At 40.5% G+C, this 25,348-nt stretch overlaps 1 protein-coding gene and 1 long non-coding RNA gene across 10 annotated transcripts in view; both read right to left on the reverse strand.

Annotated features, from left to right (window-relative positions):
• Positions 1 to 25,348, reverse strand: part of mecom (MDS1 and EVI1 complex locus) — a 569,027-nt gene that overhangs the window by 320,887 nt on the left and 222,792 nt on the right. The window lies entirely within an intron of this gene.
• LOC134297890 (uncharacterized) lies at positions 895 to 10,988 on the reverse strand. The gene is made up of 2 exons (XR_010004841.1): positions 10,159 to 10,988; positions 895 to 3,043 (listed from the first exon to the last, which is right to left on the reverse strand). It is a non-coding gene; the product is annotated as an uncharacterized LOC134297890 (long non-coding RNA).

Below are 25,348 nucleotides of genomic sequence, written 5' to 3' on the forward strand. Positions count from 1 at the left end.
TTGCATGTTTTCAAACTGCTAGGTTGGCAGGAGCTGGGGCTAACAGTGGACGCTCATTCCGCTCCCGGGATTTGAACCTGGGACCTTTTGGTCCACAAGTTCAGCAGCTCAGCGCTTTAACACACTGTGCCACCAGGGGCCCCTAATGTGAGTTATATACACAGAATTGAAGAGTTATCTAGATTTGAAGATGTATAACACAATATTCTCACATTCACAATCCAGAAATCTGTGTTTTTGGACTTTGAACAGGTGAGTGTATGGATTTATTTCCAACTTTCTTTAACGTGTGAGCAATTTTGTGCAGTATAGACCTTTGCTCCTTCAACAGAAGTGAATGGGACAACAAACTATCAAACGAATTAATTGAGAAGATAGTAAAAATATATTATGGAAGAATTAGAAGGCATGGTTTTACTTTTGATTTGGGTCAGGGCAAAAACCTTGAATTCCAAACTACACAAGCTACAAGTTGGTCTCTGATGATATGAAGGAAAATTCATAAATAGTATGTAAAACACAACAACTCAACCAAAAGACAAGCTGGTATAACTTGCGCTGAAATGCAACTGTATTTAAGTCTCTGGGATAAAATAAGCTCAGTTCCTAATATTTTGACTTTAACTCAATTGTAGAACATTTCCTAAATGAATTACACTTTATCTTACAGTATCTCTTAAAACAAAAACAAAAAACCCAGACTATTGTAAAAAAATAAAGTCATTAGTAGTGCTTCATCATTTTAAATCAGGATTGCATCAATTAAGACTAGAAATTACATATCTTTCTGTTTAAAATGAGAACTGTAATCAAAGATGACCATTCCTCCAAATTACAATACAGACAGATAACAGAATGAATTATAAAACAAAGGTTAGAGACAGAAACTGAACATTGTAGCGGTAATGACTTTTAATTGGATTCAGTTTATCACATTTTTCAGAGTACCACAGAAGCAGAAGAAAGGATTAGAATTATTTCCACATTTCACTGTTTGGCATAATGAGAAAACAGAGGGAGGTCCTCATCCCTGATGCGTATGGTGAGCCACAGGAGATGTTTAACATGTCAGGATATAGTAGCGTATGGTCTTGAGACACAAATGCATCGGCTCCATTATAATGTAGCAAAGTGTAATCAGTTGGAAAAAAACCTGGCTAGGTCATGAAGTTTGGTTAGGCAAGAACACAATTTTTGAAAAGCCATTTAACCCTTTAGTAACACCAGTGGTTTGGAGAGTAAACCTACAGGGTCTAATAAAAGCTTTATGAGAACTGGAAAAATGTGTTTTTCTTGAGATTACCGAATAAATAAAGATTATGACTTATTCTAGGTGGCTCTTATAATAATGGCATAGGTGTCAGTATCTCCTCGATTGGGTGAAATTCTACAGTATTTCTTACTTTGGGAGTTAAATATTTGCATTTTCTTTCTAATCATCTTGGAAGGTCTGGACAAGTTGAAATTAACAGTCTGATCCTAACCATGTTTATTTCCAAGTACACTATATATACTCACGTATAAATTAATCTCCTATGTAAGTTGAAGGCAAGTTTGCAGGCCCAAATTGTGGGTTTTATATGACCTGCGGATAGATGAAGGGTTGTTTCACAGAGAGGGGAAAACATGAGTCTTGTTTCTGGGTGCCAGTCATCCTTTGCTGCTAAAGTCGCCATATTTCCACTCAAGCACTTAGTCAGGCCAGAAGTGCAATAGTGGATGGAGATAATCAGCTTTTGCTTTTCCCCACTCTGTCCAGAGAAGGAAATGGTTCCTACTTTGGTAACAGGTAAGGTACAGTATGTACAATGATCCATAGATAAGCTGACCTTGGTTTTGGGGGCTGATTTTTTCACTATTATTTAGGTTGTGGCTTTACACATAGGCAACAGTTCAATGCCATAAAAACAATATACAATTAAATAAATAAATACATTAAAATCTAGAATTAAAACATCTAAATAATACACCAATTATTAAAACTAAGTTTTCAAACAAATTCAAATTAGCACATGGAAACTGGGTGAACACTGAGCTAGCAGCACTTCCTATGTTGTTTCCAAAACATGTTGCACATTCAAGCTTGCCATTCAGCCATGTACTCTGAAACACCCCTGAATGTGTGCACACATACACATCTACTAGTTCTGGTTATGGTATAATAATTTGTGGGATTGTCATACCTTGCTACTAACATTATGAACATTATACTGCAACTCACTAGAACATCTTTAATTACATGATTACGCTAATTATACTTGAATACCAAGATGAAACACCATAGTTAAGCTCTTGTACTGCTAGTAAAATCATAAAAATGTATCAATTAATCAGAAAAAGGTATCAAATAATTCACCCTGACTTGCCGTTGACTTGAAAAAGAAATCACACCTTGGCAAGAAAATTGTTCACCATTCATTTTGCAAGAGGAGTTCTAAGACTCACTTCCCATGGCTGAGCTCTCTCCCTCACTCTCATTCACACACACGCATGTCACTTCCTGGCTAACAATCATCATCATCATATCTTTCCATGGCCACAGCAATAATAACAAAAATACTTAGCTGATTGAAAGAGTCATGAATAATAAGCCCACAGAGGGATATAAACCATGAATTATAACAGTATTTTTAATGTGTTTACTCATAGCTCAATCTGTTGTCATTTTTTTCCATTCGTTTGAGTTGTATGTCTAAAACTATTTTTGTGAAGATAATGACAACACACAAAGGACTGCATCCTATTGGTTAATTTTGAATTAATTAATGGATATTGAATTCATCTAATTCAGTGGATCTATTCTTATTGGGATAAGTAATTAGATTTAAACAGGCAATCTCACTTATCTTATGAAGGGAAGGGTGCAGAGATTCTCACATGGATATCATAAGCATGGACAAACAAGCACCATAGGGAAACTGGGCCAACTAATTCCAAAGTCCTTTTCATGCTGGCCACTTAGGGACAGGAAACCCAACTGATGAGCAGCAGAGAGGATGGGAAAATGAATATGAAAACAGGGCAACACATAACTCTTCTTTGCCTCCTGTGCCGTCCGCCGGACAATAAAAAACTATAAAACTGAAACGTGCTGTCCTTTATCCGGGCGAACTGCAAATCCCTATAAGCTGTCCTATAGATATTGAACGACTGAGTCTGGATAACTTCAAAAAAGGATGTTTATTCATACAAGGTTGTAAACCTGGCACAGATCTTAAAGTTGCAGAAAATGAAACAAATTTCCATAGGTTTTAGTTGCAGAATTATCCCTGGTTCCAGAAGGCAAAGGTGATTATAAAACCACTATACCCTAATCACGCTGCCTATATTAGAAGGAGAAACTCTTTCCTTCCCTACCTTTACAGCAAAGATTAGTTCTAGAAGCGACAGAATAACCCTGCTCCTCTAACTAGATTTCCTATTCCAGATCAATATAATTCAATACTTATCTAATTTGGATAGGCTTAGATTGGCCTGGTTTTGAGGATGATTTGTCCCAGTTAGCTTTGCACAGCTCCAGCACGTTGGAAGACTATAGCCAGAATGAAGCTCTAAAATGGAGACTAGACCCTGGTAAAAAAGGCGGTCCTAAGATGTTGCACTCTTTGACCAATCACTGCAAAGAAAACTGCAGCCAGCTCTTGCAGATTCCAAGCCACTTTTCCTAGGCTTTTGCAGCCAGAGGCTCAAACAAAATGTAAAGGAGGGAAAACAAACAAACGACCAATAGGTAAGGCAAACCATCGTCCTGGGGGACGGAACACTCCCCGCTAAATTCCCAGGATGTGGGAATTTACCAATCAAAAACATACAAACACCTTTGTATACACAACAATACAAACACTAGAACTTTAAACATCTCCAATAAGCAACACGAGGTCACTAATTGGTCTGTCCAAAATGGACACTTTGCCTCTGTTGCAAGTCTTCAATTGAACTTTCCTGACCTTACCGTCCGGGCAAGGAAAGGTCTTTAATACAATGCCCATGGGCCATGCATGGCGGGGCAAGTCTTTGTCCTTTAACAACACAACGTTGTTAACCTCAATGTTGTCCTGTGGGCTTTGCCAGATTCTTCTAGCTTGAAGCTGGCTTAAGTACTCAGCTTTCCACCTTTTCCAAAAGTGGTTGGCCAAGGACTGCACCTGTTTCCACAGGGCACGGTGAGTTCCGTCCGGAACTGGCAACATGATGTCCTTCCATCCTGGCACCTTTTGTGTCAAAATAAGTGCAGGAGTCAGTGGTTGTAAGTTCTCAGGGTCACTGGTAAGGGGAACCAGCGGCCGGTTGTTGATAATTGCGGTAACTTCCGCCATAAGTGTCACCAAAACATCATGCGTCAATGACCTATGACTCAAAAGCATGGCATTAAGGATTTTGCGACTAATACCAATCATCCTCTCCCAAACACCACCCATGTGGGAGGCGTGAGGAACATTGAAAGTCCACATAATTTGTTCAGTATTCGTAAAGTTCTGAACCTTTGGGTCTCTCCCAAACCTAGACACACAATTGAGTTCTTTGGTCGCACCTACAAAATTGGTGCCACAGTCCGACCGAATTGACTTAATTGGCCCTCTGAGGGCTATGAACCTTTTTAATGCGTTTAAAAATGATGAAGTGTCCATCCCTTCTATGACTTCTATATGGACAGCTCGTATTACTAAACAAGTAAACAAAACTGCCCACCTCTTGTTATTTACAACACCACCCCTGGTTTTCCTAGTGACAACCTCCCAAGGACCAAACACATCGATTCCCACATGGGAAAAGGGTGGGTCTGTCAAAGTCCTATCCTGAGGTAGTTCTGCCATCAACTGACTTTGACAGTTTCGCCTAAGGCGCCTGCATTTAACACATTTGAAAATACAACTGTTGACCAACCTTTTGGCATTAACTACCCACAGACCTTCATTTCTAAGGGCTGCCTCAGTTAGAGTTCTACCCTGATGATGGATCCTTTCATGGTGATGCCGAACGAGCAGCAATGCAGTGTGACTATTAGGGGGTATGATGATGGGGTTTTTTATGCACGCCTTGAGTTTAGCTTTGGCTAACCTTCCTCCAACTCTCAAAATACCCTCCTTGTCTAGAAATGGGTTTAACTCATTTAGAAGACTTTGATTAGGGATGTTGAGCCCTTGCTCTAGCCTAGCTATTTCCTGCTTGAAAGCAGATCTCTGTACTGACTTGAATATGACGCTCTTAGCCTTTATCATATCCTGGACCTGTAAAGGCTCACTATCTTTGCAAGCTAAACGATGTATAAGCCTAGCTACTGCTCTAAGAAGACTGTGCCACTCCGAAAAACATTCAAAACGGTGTGGTTCCAGGCAAGATCTTTGGCCCATCTTGATTTCTGTGGTCATCTTGCAAACTTTCACCTCTGCACTTCGTGAGACTTGAGCATTCATAATGTCCGAAAACCTTTGCTCATCTTTCGAGAGCGCTATGGCTTCGTCTCTCTCAGAGACTTTGAAGGTGGAGGAATACTCTGGAGTTATTCCTTGGCAGTAGACTGAGATGTGACTTAGGCAACTGCACACAAGTGTAGGACGTCCACCTTTAAGCACCTGTGCTTGATTGGAGTCCAACGACGATGGTGGGTGCATCTTGTTTATGCACACTGGGCCTATGACTGTCCAGCCTAATGGCAATTGTTGTGCGATAGGTGCACCTGGAGGTCCTTTAACTTGGTCGTTCACACAGAACAAGCTCGGGCAGTCCGAGCCAAGCAAAAGGGCAATGTCCACATCTGGCTGAAAGGCTGGTATGGCATTCTTTAACCGTCGCAAATGTGGATGCGCCTCCACAACTTCTCTAGTTACAATTTGTTTTTTGTTCCGAGGGATGGAGGAACACTCAATCAGGTCTGGCAACTTGAACTGTCTCTTCTGGTCGCAAGAGGAGACAACAAAGCCAGATGCTATGCGACCCTGCAACTTCTTTTTTCCTGCACATGTAGTCATGGTGTAATTGACCATCTTGGTTTTAAGGTCAAACATGCGGAAGAACTCTGGAGTAGCTAGGGAGGCGTCGCTCTGTGAATCCAGGGCCACATAGAGTCTCTTTCTAAGCCAAGGGCTCTTGGCTGGATATACATCCGCTAGGCAGATAGGATGACAAACTCTTAACTGGTGCACGTCAGAGCATAGTTCAGTACAGGCGACCGATGGAGCATCCTCCTGCATCCGTGACGCGGCCTGCATGTTGGTGGCTTCAGTAGATGACCCTTCTTTGGAAGACGTGTCCCCTTTGGCGCGGGAGACAGCGTCAGAATTGTGCATCGCGGTGCAATGCTTAAGGCTGTTACACCTTGCGCATTTGACGTCCTCTTTGCAGTTGGATGCAAAGTGAAGAGTTGCTCCACAGCACCTAAAACATACGCCCAGCTTCTGTACAATCTGTTGTCTTTCTTTATAAGGCTTCTTGCCAAATTCCCGGCAGTTGGCCAAACTGTGAGGCTTTTGGTGAATGGGGCAGAGCACCTCCTTCACCTCTGACTTGGATTCGTTGGCCCTGTGCTGAGTTTCAACAGCCTTAACACTAACCGGTCTTTTGGCCTCTCTAGGTGGTTTCTTGTCCACTTCAGGTGCCTTCTCTGGCTGGGTCCCTTGGTATAAGGTGGGGAGGCCCGTCTGCGGATCATTCCTTTCTCTGGCCGCCCTGGTGATGAACTGGACCAAATGAGAAAATGGAGGGTATGCCTGGGAGTGGGCCTCCTTGTAGTTGAAGACCTCCTGTCCCCAGCGTTCTTGCAAAGTGAAGGGCAGCTTGGTCAAGATCTGCCTCTGGGACAGGTGCTGATCGAGGCACTTCAAACCGGGCAGTTCTGGATTCTCCTTGGCCGACTCTAATTCCGTAAGGAGATCGCTGAGGTCCCACAAGAGTTTGAAGTCTTTGAGTTTTAAAGCTGGGAACCTTTGGAGCTTGTCCATAAGAGATGCTTCAATCTCTGTGCTGGCCCCATACCTCTGCTGCAACCTGGCCCAGGCCTTTTCCAGGGCTTTGTCGGGATCGGCTACGTGGGCTGCGTAGATCTTCTTAACTTGTGAGGATGAGGCTGGGCCCAACCATGCAGCCAGAAGAGTCAGTTCTTCCTCAGGCAATAACTTTAAGTCTCTGATTGCTCTCTGGAAGGTGGCCTTCCAGAGAAGAAATTCCTCAGGCTTGTCCGAAAACTTTTCGACACCCTTGTCCTTAAGATCTCTTCTGGGGCTTCTGATGATGGAGACAAGCTGGGACTCTGGCGTCGAAGGGAACAATTGAGGAGTTTGCTGTTGTGGAGTGGACTCCCACCGTGCACCTTGCGTCAACCTTTGGCCTCTTGGAGGGATGACATCGACCACTGACGAATCGGTGGCTCCCTGTGCAGCTGTCTGTAAGGGCCAACTAGCACTTGGCCTTGAGGCCCTGATTGACTGACCTAGGGATTTAGCAGGAGGCACAGGTAGCTCGGGCAAGGGTGAGCTCCCCGCTATGACGCTCTGCTCTGCAGGAAACTCAAAAGTGACTTTGGGGCCCTGCTCTGGGTAAGGAGAGAAGTCTTCCTGTTCCTCATCCGAAAACTGGCTGTTTAAGCTATTAAGATGCACAAGCACCTTGGAAGAAGGGTCCTGCTTCGGCAACTGACTTACATTTTCTTCTGTGAGTGGCTCAATTAGGGCCTTGGCCAAAGTCTCAGCCCTTACCTTTTTGGCAGTAGCATCCATCCTTATTCTAAGCATTTCTATTTCACCTTGCCTTTGGGCCTGTTCCATTTGCATTTTGCTTTGTCTACGGGCCTGTTCTATTTGCATTTCGCTTTGTCTACGGGCCTGTTCTATTTGCAGTCGTTGCTCTTCTTCTTTAAAGGGAAGGGTGAGATCAGCTGCCTTAGCATCAGCCTCCGCCCCCGCTACCTTGCTCTTTAGCTCTAGACGTGCAGCCTCCTTAATGTGCAAGGCAGCTAGGGAAGAGATGGCACTCCCAGCAGCAGAAGACTTGCTAGAGTGGCTATGTTTAGATGATGCACACTCCCTTAGTTTAGATACCTGGCTAGAGCGGTTGGACTTAAGACTAAGTGCCACAGCAGGTGATTTTAAAAGATTGGTCTCATGGCTGCTTAAGGAAGACTGATTTCCTTTTGGCTCAGACCTTAGATTAACAGATGGAGAACTAAATTCCAAGGCATCTAGAATTGCCCTCACCTTATTTTCTTTCTCATTAGTGTCAGCTAAGACACTCACTATTTCTAACTCTGAATCCTTGGCGTTAATGCGCTCGAGGACCTGGACTATCTTAGACACCAAACCCCTCCAAATACCGAAGGTCTCTTCAAGGTCTGTCTGTAATATGGATGGCACCCTTGTAATACCCAAGCTCTCAATTCTGTCCATTAATGTTGTGATGCGCTCCCATGCCGAACCTAACCTCACATGGAGGAGCTCCTTTTCGTCTATTAGATGGGCTAGCATTTTGGCTGAAGGGTGCTTTATCCTTTGGGGCCTTTCATTCCTACCTTCAGCCTCAGAAGGAGGTATACCATCTGTATCATCTTGAAATTGCATAGACATTATGTATTCTTAATAGCAAGTAAATTTACAACAAAGGCAAATGCAATATACCTGCAAGTAAATTTACAATAAAGGCAAATTCAATATATAATACAATTCACAGCACTTAACCATAGCAATATATATCACTAAGTAACTATACTTTACAAAGATTGTGACCTTTGGCGCCAGACTTTGGTGGGCAAGCTGCAAAATGCCAACTGACAGCAACTTGCCACTTGATACCTCCCTTGCCCGAGTGACGTAAACTGCCAAAATGGCGACTTCGCCAAATTTTCAAGCACCTCGTGCTCTGCGGCTCGAGGCCTGCCGCCAAAGGAGCACCGAGGCTGGCTTTGGAAAGGAGGAGAGAAGAGACGCCTCCTCCCCGCTGTGAAGGGAGGTCACCACCGCAGGTCGATGAGGCAGGTCACCACCGCAGGACGATGAGGCAGGTCACCACCGCAGGACGATGATGCAGGTCACCACCACAGGACGATGAGGCAGGTCACCACCGCAGGACGATGAGGCAGGTCACCACCGCAGGACGATGAGGCAGGTCACCACCGCCAGGCGACCGTCCCGGCCGAGCGCTTCTGGACTCACCACCTCCGTGTAAGCCCAGGACCTACTGCTGGAGCTCCGCGGCTCGATGCCTGCCGCCGAAGGAGCTCGGGGTAGATTGCTGGGTTTTGCACAGCCGTGCAATTGCAGAAACAGCCGCAGGGCTACGCGCACACACGCAAGCTGAAGAGCAGGATACTGCAGAGGCTGAAGAAATGGAGCCCCACTCTCTCACTTGCCTTTCGGCCTGGCAGCAAGCTTTCACTGCAACAGACCACAAAATCAAAGTCTCTATGGCCGTGCAGGCTAGCTCAAGCGGAAAACCGCTGATCGTCCTCAAAACTGTGCCGTCCGCCGGACAATAAAAAACTATAAAACTGAAACGTGCTGTCCTTTATCCGGGCGAACTGCAAATCCCTATAAGCTGTCCTATAGATATTGAACGACTGAGTCTGGATAACTTCAAAAAAGGATGTTTATTCATACAAGGTTGTAAACCTGGCACAGATCTTAAAGTTGCAGAAAATGAAACAAATTTCCATAGGTTTTAGTTGCAGAATTATCCCTGGTTCCAGAAGGCAAAGGTGATTATAAAACCACTATACCCTAATCACGCTGCCTATATTAGAAGGAGAAACTCTTTCCTTCCCTACCTTTACAGCAAAGATTAGTTCTAGAAGCGACAGAATAACCCTGCTCCTCTAACTAGATTTCCTATTCCAGATCAATATAATTCAATACTTATCTAATTTGGATAGGCTTAGATTGGCCTGGTTTTGAGGATGATTTGTCCCAGTTAGCTTTGCACAGCTCCAGCACGTTGGAAGACTATAGCCAGAATGAAGCTCTAAAATGGAGACTAGACCCTGGTAAAAAGGGCGGTCCTAAGATGTTGCACTCTTTGACCAATCACTGCAAAGAAAACTGCAGCCAGCTCTTGCAGATTCCAAGCCACTTTTCCTAGGCTTTTGCAGCCAGAGGCTCAAACAAAATGTAAAGGAGGGAAAACAAACAAACGACCAATAGGTAAGGCAAACCATCGTCCTGGGGGACGGAACACCTCCCATGAGGCTCACTAAGAATGATTTTCATAGAAGCTATTCCTTCATTAACTATACAAGTTGAGTATCCCGTATCTGAAATGCATGGCATCAAAAGTGTTTTATATTTTGGAACACTTGTATATACTGTACATAATTGGAGATAGGACCCAAGTCTAAACATTAAAATTCTATATACCTCCTACAAATATCATAAAAGTAGTTTTATATACAATATTTCAATAATTTATGCACGAAACAAAGTTTGTGTACACTGAACCACCTGAAAGCAAAGGTGTCATTTTCTCAGCAACCCATGGGCCCAATTTTGGATTTTGAAATATTTTGGATTTCCAGATTAGGCATAGTCAACCTGTAACAGGCAGCTCTACCTCAATCGTGGGCACAAAATTCCAACACATACCAATAACAGCTTTTCCACCCTCGTCTATTAAATGTCAACTACCAGTCATAAAAACAAGACAACTTAAAGTGTGGCTTGCTTCAAACTATCGAGTCAGATTTCAGGCTAAGTGTGCCCAAATTGTAATATAATTTAGTATTACAAAATGTAATTTTGATGAGATGACTCTTCCTGAAGATCATCTTCACCATCACGACCCCGAAGTATCTCTGAGAATGCTCTACATTTCATGACTTGTGACATTTCGCAAGGATTTTTTAAGATGCAGCACAACACACTTTGAATACACACTGGGCATCCACCAAACAACTTCAACATGTTTTGTTCATCTCAACAATATCATGAACAATTAATCACATAAGCATCAGGACTAATACAGTACAATCTCTAAACCTGATATCCTAAGTTTCATTTATCAGCATCTGACAAAATATGTTATCTCTAGGCATTTTCTAGATCTTCCATCATGACTAAATGTTATTCTTAGGCCAGGAGTCCTTCATTTCAGTAGCATTTGTTATTATCCTAGTTTCACATAAGCACACAAAATCCAGGAACTATAGTTTGGAGTTGATGGGGGAAATGATAGTGGATCTGAATAGAAGTATTTCCCCAGTGTTTATGGGACATTTGAAAGCAAATCTTTAATTTTTATATAAACATCTCATAGCTGAATTGGTACCTGGCTGTGACAGAAATGAAGTCATATGAAGCCCATCATATCCATCCAGACAATAAACATGGTCATGGATGGGGATACTCTGTTAAATAGATGTTTGTCTAGAAGAATCATCATCTGGCTAGCATCTCTGTTGGATGTTTCTAAGCAGCTAACTGATGTATACTAAACAAATTTGGTTTGGCTGGAGCTAAAGCCGCCCTGTGGAAATTCTCAACATACATTTGTTTGATTGAGCTGTCATTTTCAGTTGATCTGCTGATGATCTGTGTCACTTTGTTTAAATGTCCTTGCTTTTTTTTTCTTTATGCAGCAAAAAAGAAAAAAAGCAGAATAAGAAAAGAAAAAAGAAAGGCACGTTCTCTGTGATGGATTAAATGGAGGTGAAATTTGAGAGTTACTCCTGTTTTCGATTTCTGTGCTCTCAGACAGGTGGGTCTGGAATGACAAAGAACTTCATATGCCAACACTTGAAAAAACAGAGTAGAGTAGATGCCCTTATGATTTAAAACATCCACAGATGTGTCAGCTTTCAAATGCTCCTGTTTTGAGGGGTAGTTGGAATCAGTAACTGGAACAACAAATATTATTTTATATACTGGGGAAGACTAAGGGCCTAACGTTATAGCCACACATCAAAATTTTCATGTATCCTAAAGCCATCTCTCTCTCTCTCTCTCTCTCTCTCTCTCTCTCTCTCACACACACACACACACACACACACACACACAAATGATTTGAATGTACCACAGAAGTTTCCATGCATATGTTTCGTTCTTCAATTCTTTCACGCCACCATTGCCATTTTTGCATCCTAAGCCATATCCCCATTCAAATGGATTTAACAGAACACCCCACTCCTTGTTCTCACCTAGCACTTTCTTACCACTTGGCTTTTCACATAGCACTATTTATCAATATTGCTTTGATATCACAAATCTAAATATTGACTCATTTGGAATTCTGCATATTTTCAGCAGTTTTCTTATACAAGGCTTTTTGGAAGGTTACGTTTTTCCTTCTTTCACAATAAATAATGAGGCATGAAAAATCTAACTAGGCATTTGATCATAATGAAAATGACCATCATTTTGATTCCTTTAAAAAATTCTGATAGACATGTTTACTTTTCAAATTCTACTCCTACAGCATTCCAAAATACCAATGTAGCATATCAGGGAGAAAGGCACTCTTCACTTGTTTAAGAGAAATTGTTTACATGGAAATCATGGTTCTGTGTGATTAGGCTGAAAAAGGTGCACTGCTTTGTGTGTGTGTGTGTGTTAATATTTATTAGACCAATGCCATGGAAGGAGTAGACACAAATACGCTCAACTTGGAGAATGCTAATAAGACTGAGTTCAGGGCCCCATCCACATTTTTTGCCAAGTTATAGTTAAAAGCAGTGAAAAGCTATGGGGAAGGTCTTTCCCAAATAGTGTGGAACTTGAAATAAAATGCTGTTTGCATGACCATTTCAAGAAGCCCCCGGCTAGAGTGGAGGGAGAGTTCATGCTAAGTGTATTGAAGTTGTCATAACATGTTATCGTATATACTTGTCTATAAGGTGACCTCATGTATAAGTCAAGGGCAGGTTTTGGGTCCAATATTATGGATTTTAATATGACCTGAAGGTTATTCCACAGACAGGGGAAAGTGCTAGTATTGCCTCAGATGACAACATTACCCTGTCTCTAGTGCCATTTTTTCACCCAGGTATTCAAAAAGGCTAAAAGAGTAGAGGAGTAGATTGGATCAGGGCTTCTTTTAGGTTCTCCCAGGACACACAAAGCTCTTGCCTTTTGCCACTCTTCACAGAGATCGGCAGTGGTTGTCAACCTATGGGTCCGCAGGTGTTTTGGCCAACAACTCCCAGAAATCCCAGCTAGTTTAACAGCTGTTAGGATTTCTTAAAGTTGAAGGCTAAAACATCTGGGGACCCATGGGTTGAGAACCACTGGAGAAGGGAATGGCTCCTTTTTGATAAGAGGTGTACTACAATACTTACATTGACTTGTGAATACATTGACCCAAGTTTTGAGGGTTGATTGTTTTGGCATGGGTATATACCGTAAACACTATAAATAGTGTCTATTACATAATCACTATTTTTGAACTTGATCATTATCTCAGCGACTCTAGCATGCATTATGCTTATGCCATACAACAATATTCTACTACTATATGATGCAAAGATGTCTATAACAAGCACAATTCTGGGTGGCAAAACATTGTGTGGCGGTAACTTCATAGCATTAGCAGCCCCCTTGTTAACTAGTAAAGAGAGAACCGCCCGCCCACCTGCATCCAATGTGCACATTTTTAAAAAAGATAACCAGAGGTGGGTCAATGCACACATAACTTCTTCCTGAAATCTCTAGGATTTCTGTGTAAATTTCCCATAAATAGCATCTTGGGACTATTTTGAACTAATACATAATGACTCTTTTCACATTTTCAGACAGTGTGGCATGTGGTATTATACACCTGCATCCATACACACCTGGGCAGCATAGCAGAACACACAATGACTCACACAACAATCATATGCTTTTCATAAACGTACCAAATTTACACCATTTGTGAACTAATACATCATGATAATTTCCAGATGTTGGGGTGCATGGTATTTCACAGGTGTGGGTACACATGCAACCAACTAAAATAATGTTTCTATTAGAGTATGACATTACAGTAGCACATACATATTTTTAAAAAATTGAATGTCACTACAGTTCAGAAGATCAATAAGCACAGTAGGATCGTTTTAGACAATGATACTATTGTAATTTTTAGAAATATCTGGCTTTGATTTAATGTGTCTTTGTTAGCCCCAGATAATGCTGAGTAAATCCATAGAAATCAAGCCCAAAATTGAACATATGTGTTGCCAAAGGCTTTCATGGCCTGGATCACAGGGCTGTTGTATGTTTTCCTCATAACCTCTGAGGATGCCTGCCATAGATGTGGGCGAAACGTCAGGAGAGAATACTTCTGGAACATGGCCATATAGTCCGGAAAACATACAGCAACCCAAAATTGAACATAGGTTTTGTGTTTTAAAAAATAATTTTATCTGATCTGAACAAATTATTTCAGTTGATTGATCTGAGGTGTTGGTGTGTTCTTCCTTATAAGAACAAAGCTAAGGGATGAAACATTAGCCTGTTTGCACTTGCCTTGCTTCTGACATCATTTCATAGAGACAGAAAGGAGCATAGATCAATAGTTGAAATTCTTGCTATTATTGGAAATAAGAACTTACTTAAATCAGAATTTTTTTAAAAATGAGAGAAATTGGAACTGATAAGTTTTTTTCCACTACAGGCATAATCTTTCAAGTGGTCAACTTTCAAAAAGCGATCCATTTTCAAAAGTCAAAGAAATGTATGTTGCTACAATTGTGTAGTCTGAAAGAGCTCCAAGTTTACACATGGAGCAAAATAATGGATTGACAACTAATTGAGGAGGCAGGAATTAAAACATGTTGGTGCTTGTGTTGTCGAAGGCTTTAATGGCTGGGATCACAGGGTTGTTGTATGTTTTCCGGGCTATATGGCCATGTTCCAGAAGTATTCTCTCCTGGTGTTTCGCCCACATTTATGGCAGGCATCCTCAGAGGTTGTGAGGTACCTAAAACCTCTGAGGATGCCTGCCATAGATGTGGGTGAAACAAGGATCAGATGCCAGCCATAAAACGGGCCAGCCATAAAATCTCAATGACCCTCTGGTATGTGGGAGCCCCTATATATGTGGGCCAAAGAGAAGGTTCTGGCATTCGGTACAATAAAATCTGTTGGAATCTACCAGCGTGTCTTGGTGCAAAAAAACTTTAGAAGACTGACCCACAGCACAACTGGGAGAAGAGAATCCGACAACAACCCATATTCATGCTTATTACACTACCTGATGTGGTGGGACCAGCAGGGGATGAAGTAACCCAATGTGCTGGGCATCCACACCTGGACCTTTATTCTCATTTCCAATATCTTGCCCTGGTAAACTAGCAAAGTTGCAAATGTTCTATATACTATAAAAGGTAACTGAATAGACTTGTTAAAGGGAACATTTGACAGATTCCCTTCTCTTAGGTTCATTCATTCTACTGTTCACAATGGTCAAAATTATCTCTTGCTCCCAGACAAAATGTAGCCCTTTTCTCCTTGCTGCTCTTTATGTTTAGAATTGCCTCCCAAAATGCATCTATAAGCCCATATCTTTTATTTCCTTTACAATCCTTGCAAAACACAGCTTTCCTGGAATGGTATCATCTGTGTAGTCTTTATACTTAACTACAATAAAGTCAAATTGCAAATAAACAAAATGGAACCAGACACTGTATTCTTCCCGTTTCTATTTCTCTCTTGTTTTCCTATTTCTGTTTTAGATTATAGGGACTGGTTCTTTGTAAAGTACAACATACACAGAATTAACAACAAAAACAACAGCAGCAACAAGACCTACTCCTTTTCTTAAAACATTGTAGGATTAATGCCAGCAGCATGATAGGGGCCGTCTTATTGCAATGCCAGTTTGCCTATCTTGTGCAATAACATCCCTAGTTGACTTGTACAATTGCACACTTAATCTCTCAAAGAAAGGACCAAAAGACAATTCGGGGTTTAGAATATTGCTTCAGAATGGCCAGTAGATTTTGTTGTGTGCCTTCTAGTAGTAGATAATACCTTAGAGACCGCATCTCCCCCTATGAACCTGCACGTTCTCTTCGCTCATCGGGCGAGGCCCTCCTCTCGCTTCCACCACCTTCGCAGTCACGGTTGGTGGGGACGAGAGAGAGGGCCTTTTCAGTCGTGGCCACCCGACTTTGGAACTCGCTCCCCAGGGAGATCAGGCAGGCCCCTACCCTCCTCTCCTTCCGGAAGAGCCTAAAAACCTGGCTCTTCCAAAAGGCCTTCGACGATTAATGATTAGGTTGAACTATCTGCCCATCCAACTACAGGATATTCTGCCACTATTACTTTGCACTTTATGGACTACTTTGACTGAGAAACTACCTCTCCCATTTTGATATATTCTGCACTTTGGCCCAGATCCTTGTTTTAGTCTCCTGTTTTTAACATTTTATGCTGTATGTTGATTTTTATGATGGTTTCATTGATATTGATGTTTTACTGTTTGAATAATTGTTTTATCGTTTTATTGCTGTATGTTTCGGGCTCGGTCCCCATGTAAGCCGCTCCAAGTCCCCACTGGGGAGATGGGGTGGGGTATAAAAATAAAGTTATTATTATTATTATTATTATTATTATTATTATTATTATTATTATTAGTTTTGATGTATGATTTATGGTGACCCTCAGCAGAATTGATCATAAGTTTTGCTGAAGCTGAGAGTGTATGACATGCTCAAGGTCAACCAGGAGGTTTCAGTGGCCAAGCACAGAACTGAACTCTGGTCACCAGAGCTCTTGTGCAATACTCAAGTCATTACACCATAATGGCTGTAGGCACAGAGGAATAAATGCTTTCAATCATGATCTACACAATTGAATCACATGTTTTTTTTCTTCTTGTTGTAATGGCACTGGAAATTGGGCAAAACCCTGATGAACTTTATGACCCAAGTAATGTATATCATTATCTAGTACCCAAACCTGGGAGTAAACCCGACATTGCATTTCTTTGTGTTTGGTTTTTTAAAAATGTTTCATTGCTTTGCAGTAGAACATCTGCCACAGAACAAAAAGCAAAGTCACAAGTGTATAGTTTTGTGCTTTGTATGAGGATACTTTCTTTGGATTCTAGCAGTGCTTTCTAACAAGAGTACTGTCACAGTTTGCCTGGCATCCTGGCAGCTAGTACTTCTCAAAGGAAGCTATCTTGACCTTTCAGTTTTGCACATTGCCAGTACCTATTGTACAGGAGTCTATCTTTTTCCATGCCTTGAAAGAGAGAGCTTGTCCTTCAATAGAGGCACAAGATGTAAAACATGGCTGACCACTTTTCTCTTTAAACAGAACAAATCTTTCACTCACAGAGCTGCCTTTATTCTCGCCACAAGGTTGGAGTCTCCTTGAATCTGCTAGAAACCATTCCCGGAGAGAGGAAACAGACACTGTAAATGAACCATGACTCAGTAAGGCCCCCTTATACCTGCAAATATCCAATGGGCTCTAAAGAAGCATTTTCTGTTGGGCCTCTTTTCCTCAAACACGAGTTGTTACTCTCTGAGTCATTTGATTTCTAACCAATTCCAGCAGTTTTCCATCCTTCTTTGGGAAAGTTTTAAATGTGCTTTCTGTTCTTCTTGCCTCCTGGCTAGGCTTTGTTTGATTGATCGGGGGGATAGATTGCTACTTTGCTCCATCTCTCAATGCTAATAAATGAGCAATTTACATACATTTAAAAGAATTAATACATGCATACAGGCATTTGCCATAGCTTTTTTTTCCTTCTCTCTTTCTCTCACACACACAGCAAAATGGCAACTCTGAATAGCATGCTGAATGTGGTATATTGGCCTCTCAGGCAGTCTAAAAAATAAAGAAAACACCTTCAGCCCCATTTTCACAGCCTCACAACTCACATAATCACTTCCTTGTATAAAGGTGAGAATGGCAAGTGTAGGCTGAAAGGTGAACACTGAAACCTGAAGAGTCCATGGATTTAAATTCTGCTAAGAAACAGAAGGAAATTCCCAGTGTTATTCTTTCGACTTCCCTCCATGCTGTAACAAATCCGTCTTTTATATTGCCTTGAAAAAAACTCTGCAATTTACTCATAGTCTTGTGAGCTAATTTACTCAAATGACATGACATCATAAATTTCTTTAACCTTTCCTTTGTTTAAGTTGTTACCGAGCAATGGGCTACCTGTGACCTGCAAGGAAGGAGCTTTGGGAATAAAACTCCATATAGACCAAGGAATGACTTTGAGAACTGATGTTTACAGGCCATTTCCGATGCAGGCTTATTTCAAACAAGGAAATGTATGTGAGTAACTTAAAGATCGCTGCTGCTACAGAAATCCCATTCCCCACTCTCATGAATGGATCACCCCCAATTGCAATGCCTGCAAAGGATTTTACAACACCTAAATGTCTATTTACATATTCAATACACTGATATCCCGCTTGTCAGGTATAAAACATCACAATACAGCTTCTAAAAAGAAAGAGGTTAGAAACAATTAATCAAATAAGCAAAAATGATACAATCAGAACTTGAGTATGTGATGTAGTTTTGATTAGAAGCCTTGCATGAAGTACTTCATTGGGAAACAATGAGTTTTTAACCGTTTCTTAAACATTTCACCAAAGGTGTAGGAAGAGAATTCCAAACCAAGAGGTAAGATTATTTTCTGGGCAACCTGGCCATACAATATTTACAGCACTATCCAGAACTTGGAAGTTACTCTTAAAATGAACCGATGACCAATCAATTCCTTCTTCTTTCCCATCTCATCGTAACAAAAAGTTGCATAGTTCTCAACATCCAAAGAAATTAAGAATCTTTGAAGATTGGTGATTTGCTACTTGCTACTTGCAATTGATTTCCTTTTGCTTCCCTACCAGCAGAAGCATAATAGGAGAAAAACAGTACATCTAGAATCAATCATTAAGTAATAAGACCTTTTACTGAAAATGTTCAGAATCAAACAATAGTTTAATTTTACCTTTGCTATCATTGCTTTTACTACAAAAAGTTCAACAGAAGGCCAAAATTTCTAATTCAGTTCCTGTTCATGCATCATCATCATCATCATCATCATCATCATTTAATTACTTATTAATCGCCCTCCATCATGCCTCTACTCCCTCTGTGCATTTCCCCAAAAATGAAGCAGTCGTTTTCAGAAGCACCTTTTTGTGTCATGTGGACAAATATATCTCATCCTATCCTTTTTCACCATATTATGTTTGTGGCAGCTCTAAGGGAATGGCTATGTAACAAAACATTTAAAAATTCCTCTACTTTTTAATGATCTAAAACATTTAAAAGGTGGTCTTTCTTTAACATTCTGACACCAAGTCCTACTTTACCGGGATCATGTAACTATTCTCTGGAAACTTCTTCAGTGTCTACCAATATATTTCTTCTGCTGGTTATAACCTCTAAAGCCCTGCACAGCTTGGGTCCAAAGTATGGATCTCATTCCATGAGCGGAGGGAAAGTGGGGGAAGTGGAGAGAACTGTCTTACCGCGTTCCCTTCTACCTTTCCCCATCTTCCGGGATGGTCAGCCATCCCACGTAATTACTGCACCTTTTCCCGCCTTTCACTCTCTTTCTCCCACTTTCTGCTACTTGGTGTTGGGTAACGTCCGACTCCAGAAGATAGCTTCTAGGCTCTATTTCCATCTGCTGTGGAAATGGAGCCCCACAGAGTCCTACCGGGTGTGCCCTTATGTCATATGATTACCTCTGTGGAAACTCTGTGGAGCTCCATTTCCAAAGCACATGGAAACAGAATCTTTGGTCCATCTAATAAGGTCCTACATGAAAGACCATGTTTCCTCATATGAGCCAGCCCAAGTTCTAAGATCTTTGAAGGAACATCTTTCCGTCAGTCCCACCACCTTTACAGACACAGTTGGTGAGGACACGGGAGAGAGCCTGCTCAGTGGTTGTTCCAAGATTTGGCAATTCCCTCTCACAGGAGAACTGGTTCTATAACAGGTTATTTTTTATTTACAGTAGAGTCTCACTTATCCAAGCTAAATGGACTGGCAGAACCTTGGATAAGCGAATATCTTGGATAATAAGGAGGGGTTAAGGAAAAGCCTATTAAACATCAAATTAGGTTATGATTTTACAAATTAAGCACCAAAACATCATGTTATACAACAAATTTGACAGAATAAGTAGTTCAATACACAGTAATGTTATGTTGTAATTAATGTATTTATGAATTTAGCACCAAAATATCATGATATATTGAAAACATTGACTACAAAAATGCATTGGATAATCCAGAACCTTGGATAAGCGAGTCTTGGATAAGTGAGACTCTACTGTAGTTAGAATTGTGACTGATTCTAATCACATGACAGAACTGCATTCAAAACAGTGTGCCCTGCTTTATTTTGTATGCTTTCAATTATACATTCAATTATACTTTATACTTCATATCCTTATACCAGGGGTCTCCAAACTTAGGCCCATGGGCCAGATGCAGCCCTCCAAGGTCATTTATCTGGCCCCCACCAGCAGTTTTAGACTTAGGCTCGCCCTAAGTCTGAAATGACTTGAAGGTACACAACAACAACAACAACAACAATCCAAATTAACTTCACTATTTCATCAGCAAGAAGCAGGTCCACACTTTCCAATGATATCCTGGTAGATTTATGTTGGTTAAAATTGTTCTTATTTTTAAATATTGTATTGTTCTTTCATTGTTTTTGTTTTGTTTTGTTTTTTGCGCTACAAATAAGACATGTGCAGTGTGCATTTTTTTTTCAAACTATTATCCAGCCTCCCAACACTCTAAGAGACCGTGAACTGGCCCTCTGCTTTAAAAGTTTGAGGACCCCTGCCTTATTCAGTAAGATCCCTGCATCCACAGTTTCATTTATCTGCATCTGAAGGGAAACTGTCTCTAGGAATTTGTTAATTACTCCAGGAAATTCTATGCAGAGTCTAACTCAGACATGAGCAAACTTCAGCCCTCCAGGTGTTTTGGGCTTCAACTCCTACAATTCCTAACAGCTGGCAGGCTGTTAGGAATTGTGGGGGTTGAAGTCCAAAATGTCCCCATGCCTAGTCTAACCCAAAAGTTTACCATAAAATCCCACTTGCAAATTGTTAGATAGGACATATCTCTAGGAATCTCTAGACATTCCAGCATAGTGATATTGTATGTTACGACTGGAAGTCATTTAACGCTGTTTAGTCATTTCCTTGGTTTTAGTTATCTGCAATCCAACTGGAACATATCCTCCATAGGTACAGGGGTCTTACTATATTTTAAAATGTATTTTGTATTGTTTTAAGCATGTGTTTTTAATAGGACTTCTGTTAAATTATTTTACTTTTGAAATAGTTCATTTTTAGCTAAATGTTTATTTAAAAATTTGGGTCCCTTGGCAGGAAAAAAGATGGGGTGTAGATTGAATAAATTCATAAATAAATCTAGCTCAGATTTGGCAAATGCAAGTATTGCAGGAGCTGGTCAAGGAAACTTACATATTAATGAGTGCTAATTTTTCAAAAGGCAAAGGTGTATTACAGTACTTTATCGGGCTCAGTGACACACTGTCTAAATATTAAATAAATAATAATAATAATAATAATAATAATAATAATAATAATAATAATAATTTTATTTTTATACCATGCCCCATCTCCCCGAGGGGACTCGGGGCGGCTTACATGGGGCCAAGCCCAGGCAACAAGCAATATAAAACTCAGAAATAAAAACAAATAATAAACAAATAAAATCACATATATCAATAAACAATAAGCATGCTTTGAGAAAAACTTGGGTTGGCTCCTAAAAAGGGTAGTTAACTGAATGGAGTATAAGGAATGTAGAGAAGATATCTTAATAGTCAATGTATTGTCGAAGGCTTTCATGGACAGAATCACTAAGTTGCTGTGAGTTTTGGGTTGTATGGCCATGTTCCAGTAGCATTATCTCTTAACGTTTCACCTGCATCTGTGGCTGGCATCTTTAGAGGTTCTGTTAAAGACCCAGCCAGTCTTTAAGCATGAATTTTAAATGTGTGTCCTTTGTTTAATCTCTATTTTGCATATTTTAACATGTATTTATAGATATATGTTTTAATATGTAGCTTTTATAGAAATACATTTTAATATGGTATTTGTAGTATTTTTACCATGTTTATGTGTTTTGATTATTCTGTAACCGGAGCCCTCTGTGGCGCAGTGGGTTAAACCTTGTGCTGGCAGGACTGCTGGCTTGAAGATTGGGTTGCTGACCTGAAGGTTGCCGGTTCGAGTCTAACCCAGGGAGAGCGCAGATGATCTCCCTCTATCAGCTCCAGCTCCATGTGGGGACATGACAGAAGCCTCCCACAAGGATGGTAAAAAACATCAAAAACATCCGGAGTCCCCTGGATAAAAGTCCTTGCAGACAGACAATTCTCTCATGCCAGAAGTGACTGGCAGTTACTCAAGTCGCTCCTGAGATGAAAAAAAAATCTGTAACCCTCCTCAAGCCACGAAGAGAGATGGGTAAGAAATAAAATTAGTAGTAGTAGCAGCAGTAGCAGTAGTAGTATTCTGTCTTTAGAAATTTGCTAACATACCTGTATTGCACATTGATACTGGGAAATACAAAGGGCATTCTAGGATAGTTATATTAGCTCGGCTCACAAGGCATGTTGGATGGTTTGCACAGTTCAAAGAGTTGCATCAACATCTAAGTTTCAGATGCCTCCAAAGTTCAAATGGTTTTAGTCAGTCTCCATGAGATTAATTGTTGAAGAGATACCATGGATATACCATAAAAGAAAAGTCTGATTGGAGACAAGTGTCCATCCCTGTTTTGCAGCAGGGGGGGATGCATGTAATTTTCTGCCTGTATTTAAGATTCACAACTAATTCATCTCTCTTGCTTTCCTCCCTTTTAAAGCCACATTAATTCACCCTATGCTATCACATGAAACACACAGTAAAGGTTCAGGGGAACTGTGCGTGAGAACGATGGGAAGACGATGCCCTGCTATGGAATCACAGTGGAAATAAATACATAATTCCATCCCTTTTTTAAAAAAAAAAACCTTGTCCTTGGCATTAATGAGGAACAAATTAGCTACTCTCCTTGGGTGTCTACCAGAAATAATAGTAACAAGTGGAGCTTTCCCCGTGCCCCCCTGTAATATGTTCGTTTGTAGATAAGCACTGCAGAGAGAGGTAAAATTATGTCTTTTAAAAGTTTGTAGTTTCCTTGTGCTGAGATGTAAGTGATAGGCATGGGCCTGGGAAGCATTTCAGAAATATATATTCCACCGAGACAACGGCTTTGTCATCAGAAGAAAGAATCAGAGATTATCAAAAAGAGCCAAAAGAGCAGCCATTTTAGTCTTGGTGAATATAAACACACACGTTTTCAAACTTATTGGACAGCCATGTGTTTCTAGAAACAATAGACAGGGGATTCTAGGAGGCAGGGTCCATAAGAGAACTTTTCCAAACTTTGCTTTACAGAGTTTCTGTAAACAAACCATGAGGGAAAGCCATGGTTAGAAACAGAACAACAGACTATAATCAAGGTTAGAAAACCTGTAGCCCTCCACATATTGGACTACAACACCCATAATACCTAACAATTGGTCATGATGACTGGGGATGATGGAAACCAAGAAGTTTTCCCAACCTTGGCCAGATGGACCCCATGGGCCTTTTTCAATATTACCAACCAGACAAACATGTTACATTTGTTTTCCTTAACTCACAATTATTCTTGGTGTCCTTTTTATATCTTCTTATAATAAGCATGATAAAGTGTGGGATTTTTCATATTTAAACTTAATTACATCATTTTGCAGTTATAATATCTTAATGGCCAACATTTCATTCACCAGCCAATACCAGAATTCAGCCTGAGTTGGTTTGCTGTTGGAGAGATATCTGTATTTTGCCTTTATGCCAACAGAAAATAATGATGTCAGAGTGAGCAAACAAGGAAACAGGCTATGCAACTGATAGACAGATTTGGCCACAATGCAATTTATTTGTATAATTTAATTAACCTGCCACTGTCTCATCTATTATGCAGATGTAGAAATGCTAAGGATACCTAGGCCTACATACTATGCGAGTCAAAACAAATGGCTCCATGAAATGAAGACACAGTCCTCTGCCTCCAACCCAACCCCCCGCAAGCCTTGGATCTCTTTTGCCATTGCTTTTGTAACTAGCTTCTGGGTAAAATTCATTAATTTTTATTAACAGGGAAAACATTTGTCCCCGTGACAATATTTGCATTGCCTGAATGATTTTCACCTCTGCCACAAGGTGTACTATCGGCTCATACATCACCCGATTACTTGGAGAGCAAAAAGACCCTCAGTCATTAGTGAGTGAATTAAAGATGATCTAAAGAGCTATTAATCACACTGACAAAAGCCTTAATGTTGCTGTGACCCTTGTGGAGCCTGGGGACTGAAAGGGAAGCAGAGGGAGAGAAAATGGAAACATATGTTTTCTCCAAAATAACCTACCTTAGGAGAACTGTCAAAGAGAGAGTCCTGTCAAGCCGAGGAATTTCGCCTCTGGATTATATGGGGAATTGTTTGTATAATCAACCCTCCTCGCCCCCCACTCCTCCTTTCAATGAATTGGTTGGTGATCAATACAAACAATTAAGGGGCATGAATGCGGCACTCATAACCTAATATTCTTAATCAGAATCTATTTTCAAGTTAGGTTACCGCTTGCAATACTGATTTCATTGTCTTTTAAAAATAAAGCACAAAACATTTAAGGATCAAGGCATTTGAAGAAACTTCCATTTATGTAAGGGATTTATAAAAGGAAAATAACTACTTTATATTCCGGATCCTGCCTACCTATCTATTATATCACATTTTTAAAAATAATTGTAAAAATAATACTTCATTGTTATTTTTAAGAACTGTATAGATCAAAGTCTCCTTGTGGAGAGAAAAAGTGGGGTATAAATTAACATAATCATAATAATAGATGAAAGAAATGTGTTCAAGTTTAGTTTTTAATAACTTTATCTCGTTGACAGGTATCATTGCTTTCAATGGGACTTACTCCTGCAAGAATGTTTCAAGCTGGCAGCAGAAATGTGCAGTCCTATTTCACAGAGTTAAACAGTTTTTCTCACCCATTCATAATATGTAGAACTGGGCTTGGAATCCATTATCCATCACTGATTTAAATCTCACTGATTTTAGTGGGTCCATCTAAGTGAAAGTTAAGTATTGCTCCAACCCCAAGCATCTTGCACCATGTGTGCACTTTTAGAGCAGCAATTACAATATTTCAAGGGGCAAATTTATAGTAAGCTTGTGGATAATTGCTGAACGTATACAGTATATATTTCTAAATTAAACTTCTATCAGCAAACATTGGCTGTGATTTAGTCTTATTGAAAACAATCATAAAAGCTAACAACTATCTTAAACCTCATTGTTACAAATATATAATTTTT

The sequence above is a fragment of the Anolis carolinensis genome, chromosome 3, assembly GCF_035594765.1.
Source record: "Anolis carolinensis isolate JA03-04 chromosome 3, rAnoCar3.1.pri, whole genome shotgun sequence".
Classification (NCBI taxonomy): Eukaryota; Metazoa; Chordata; class Lepidosauria; order Squamata; family Dactyloidae; genus Anolis; species Anolis carolinensis.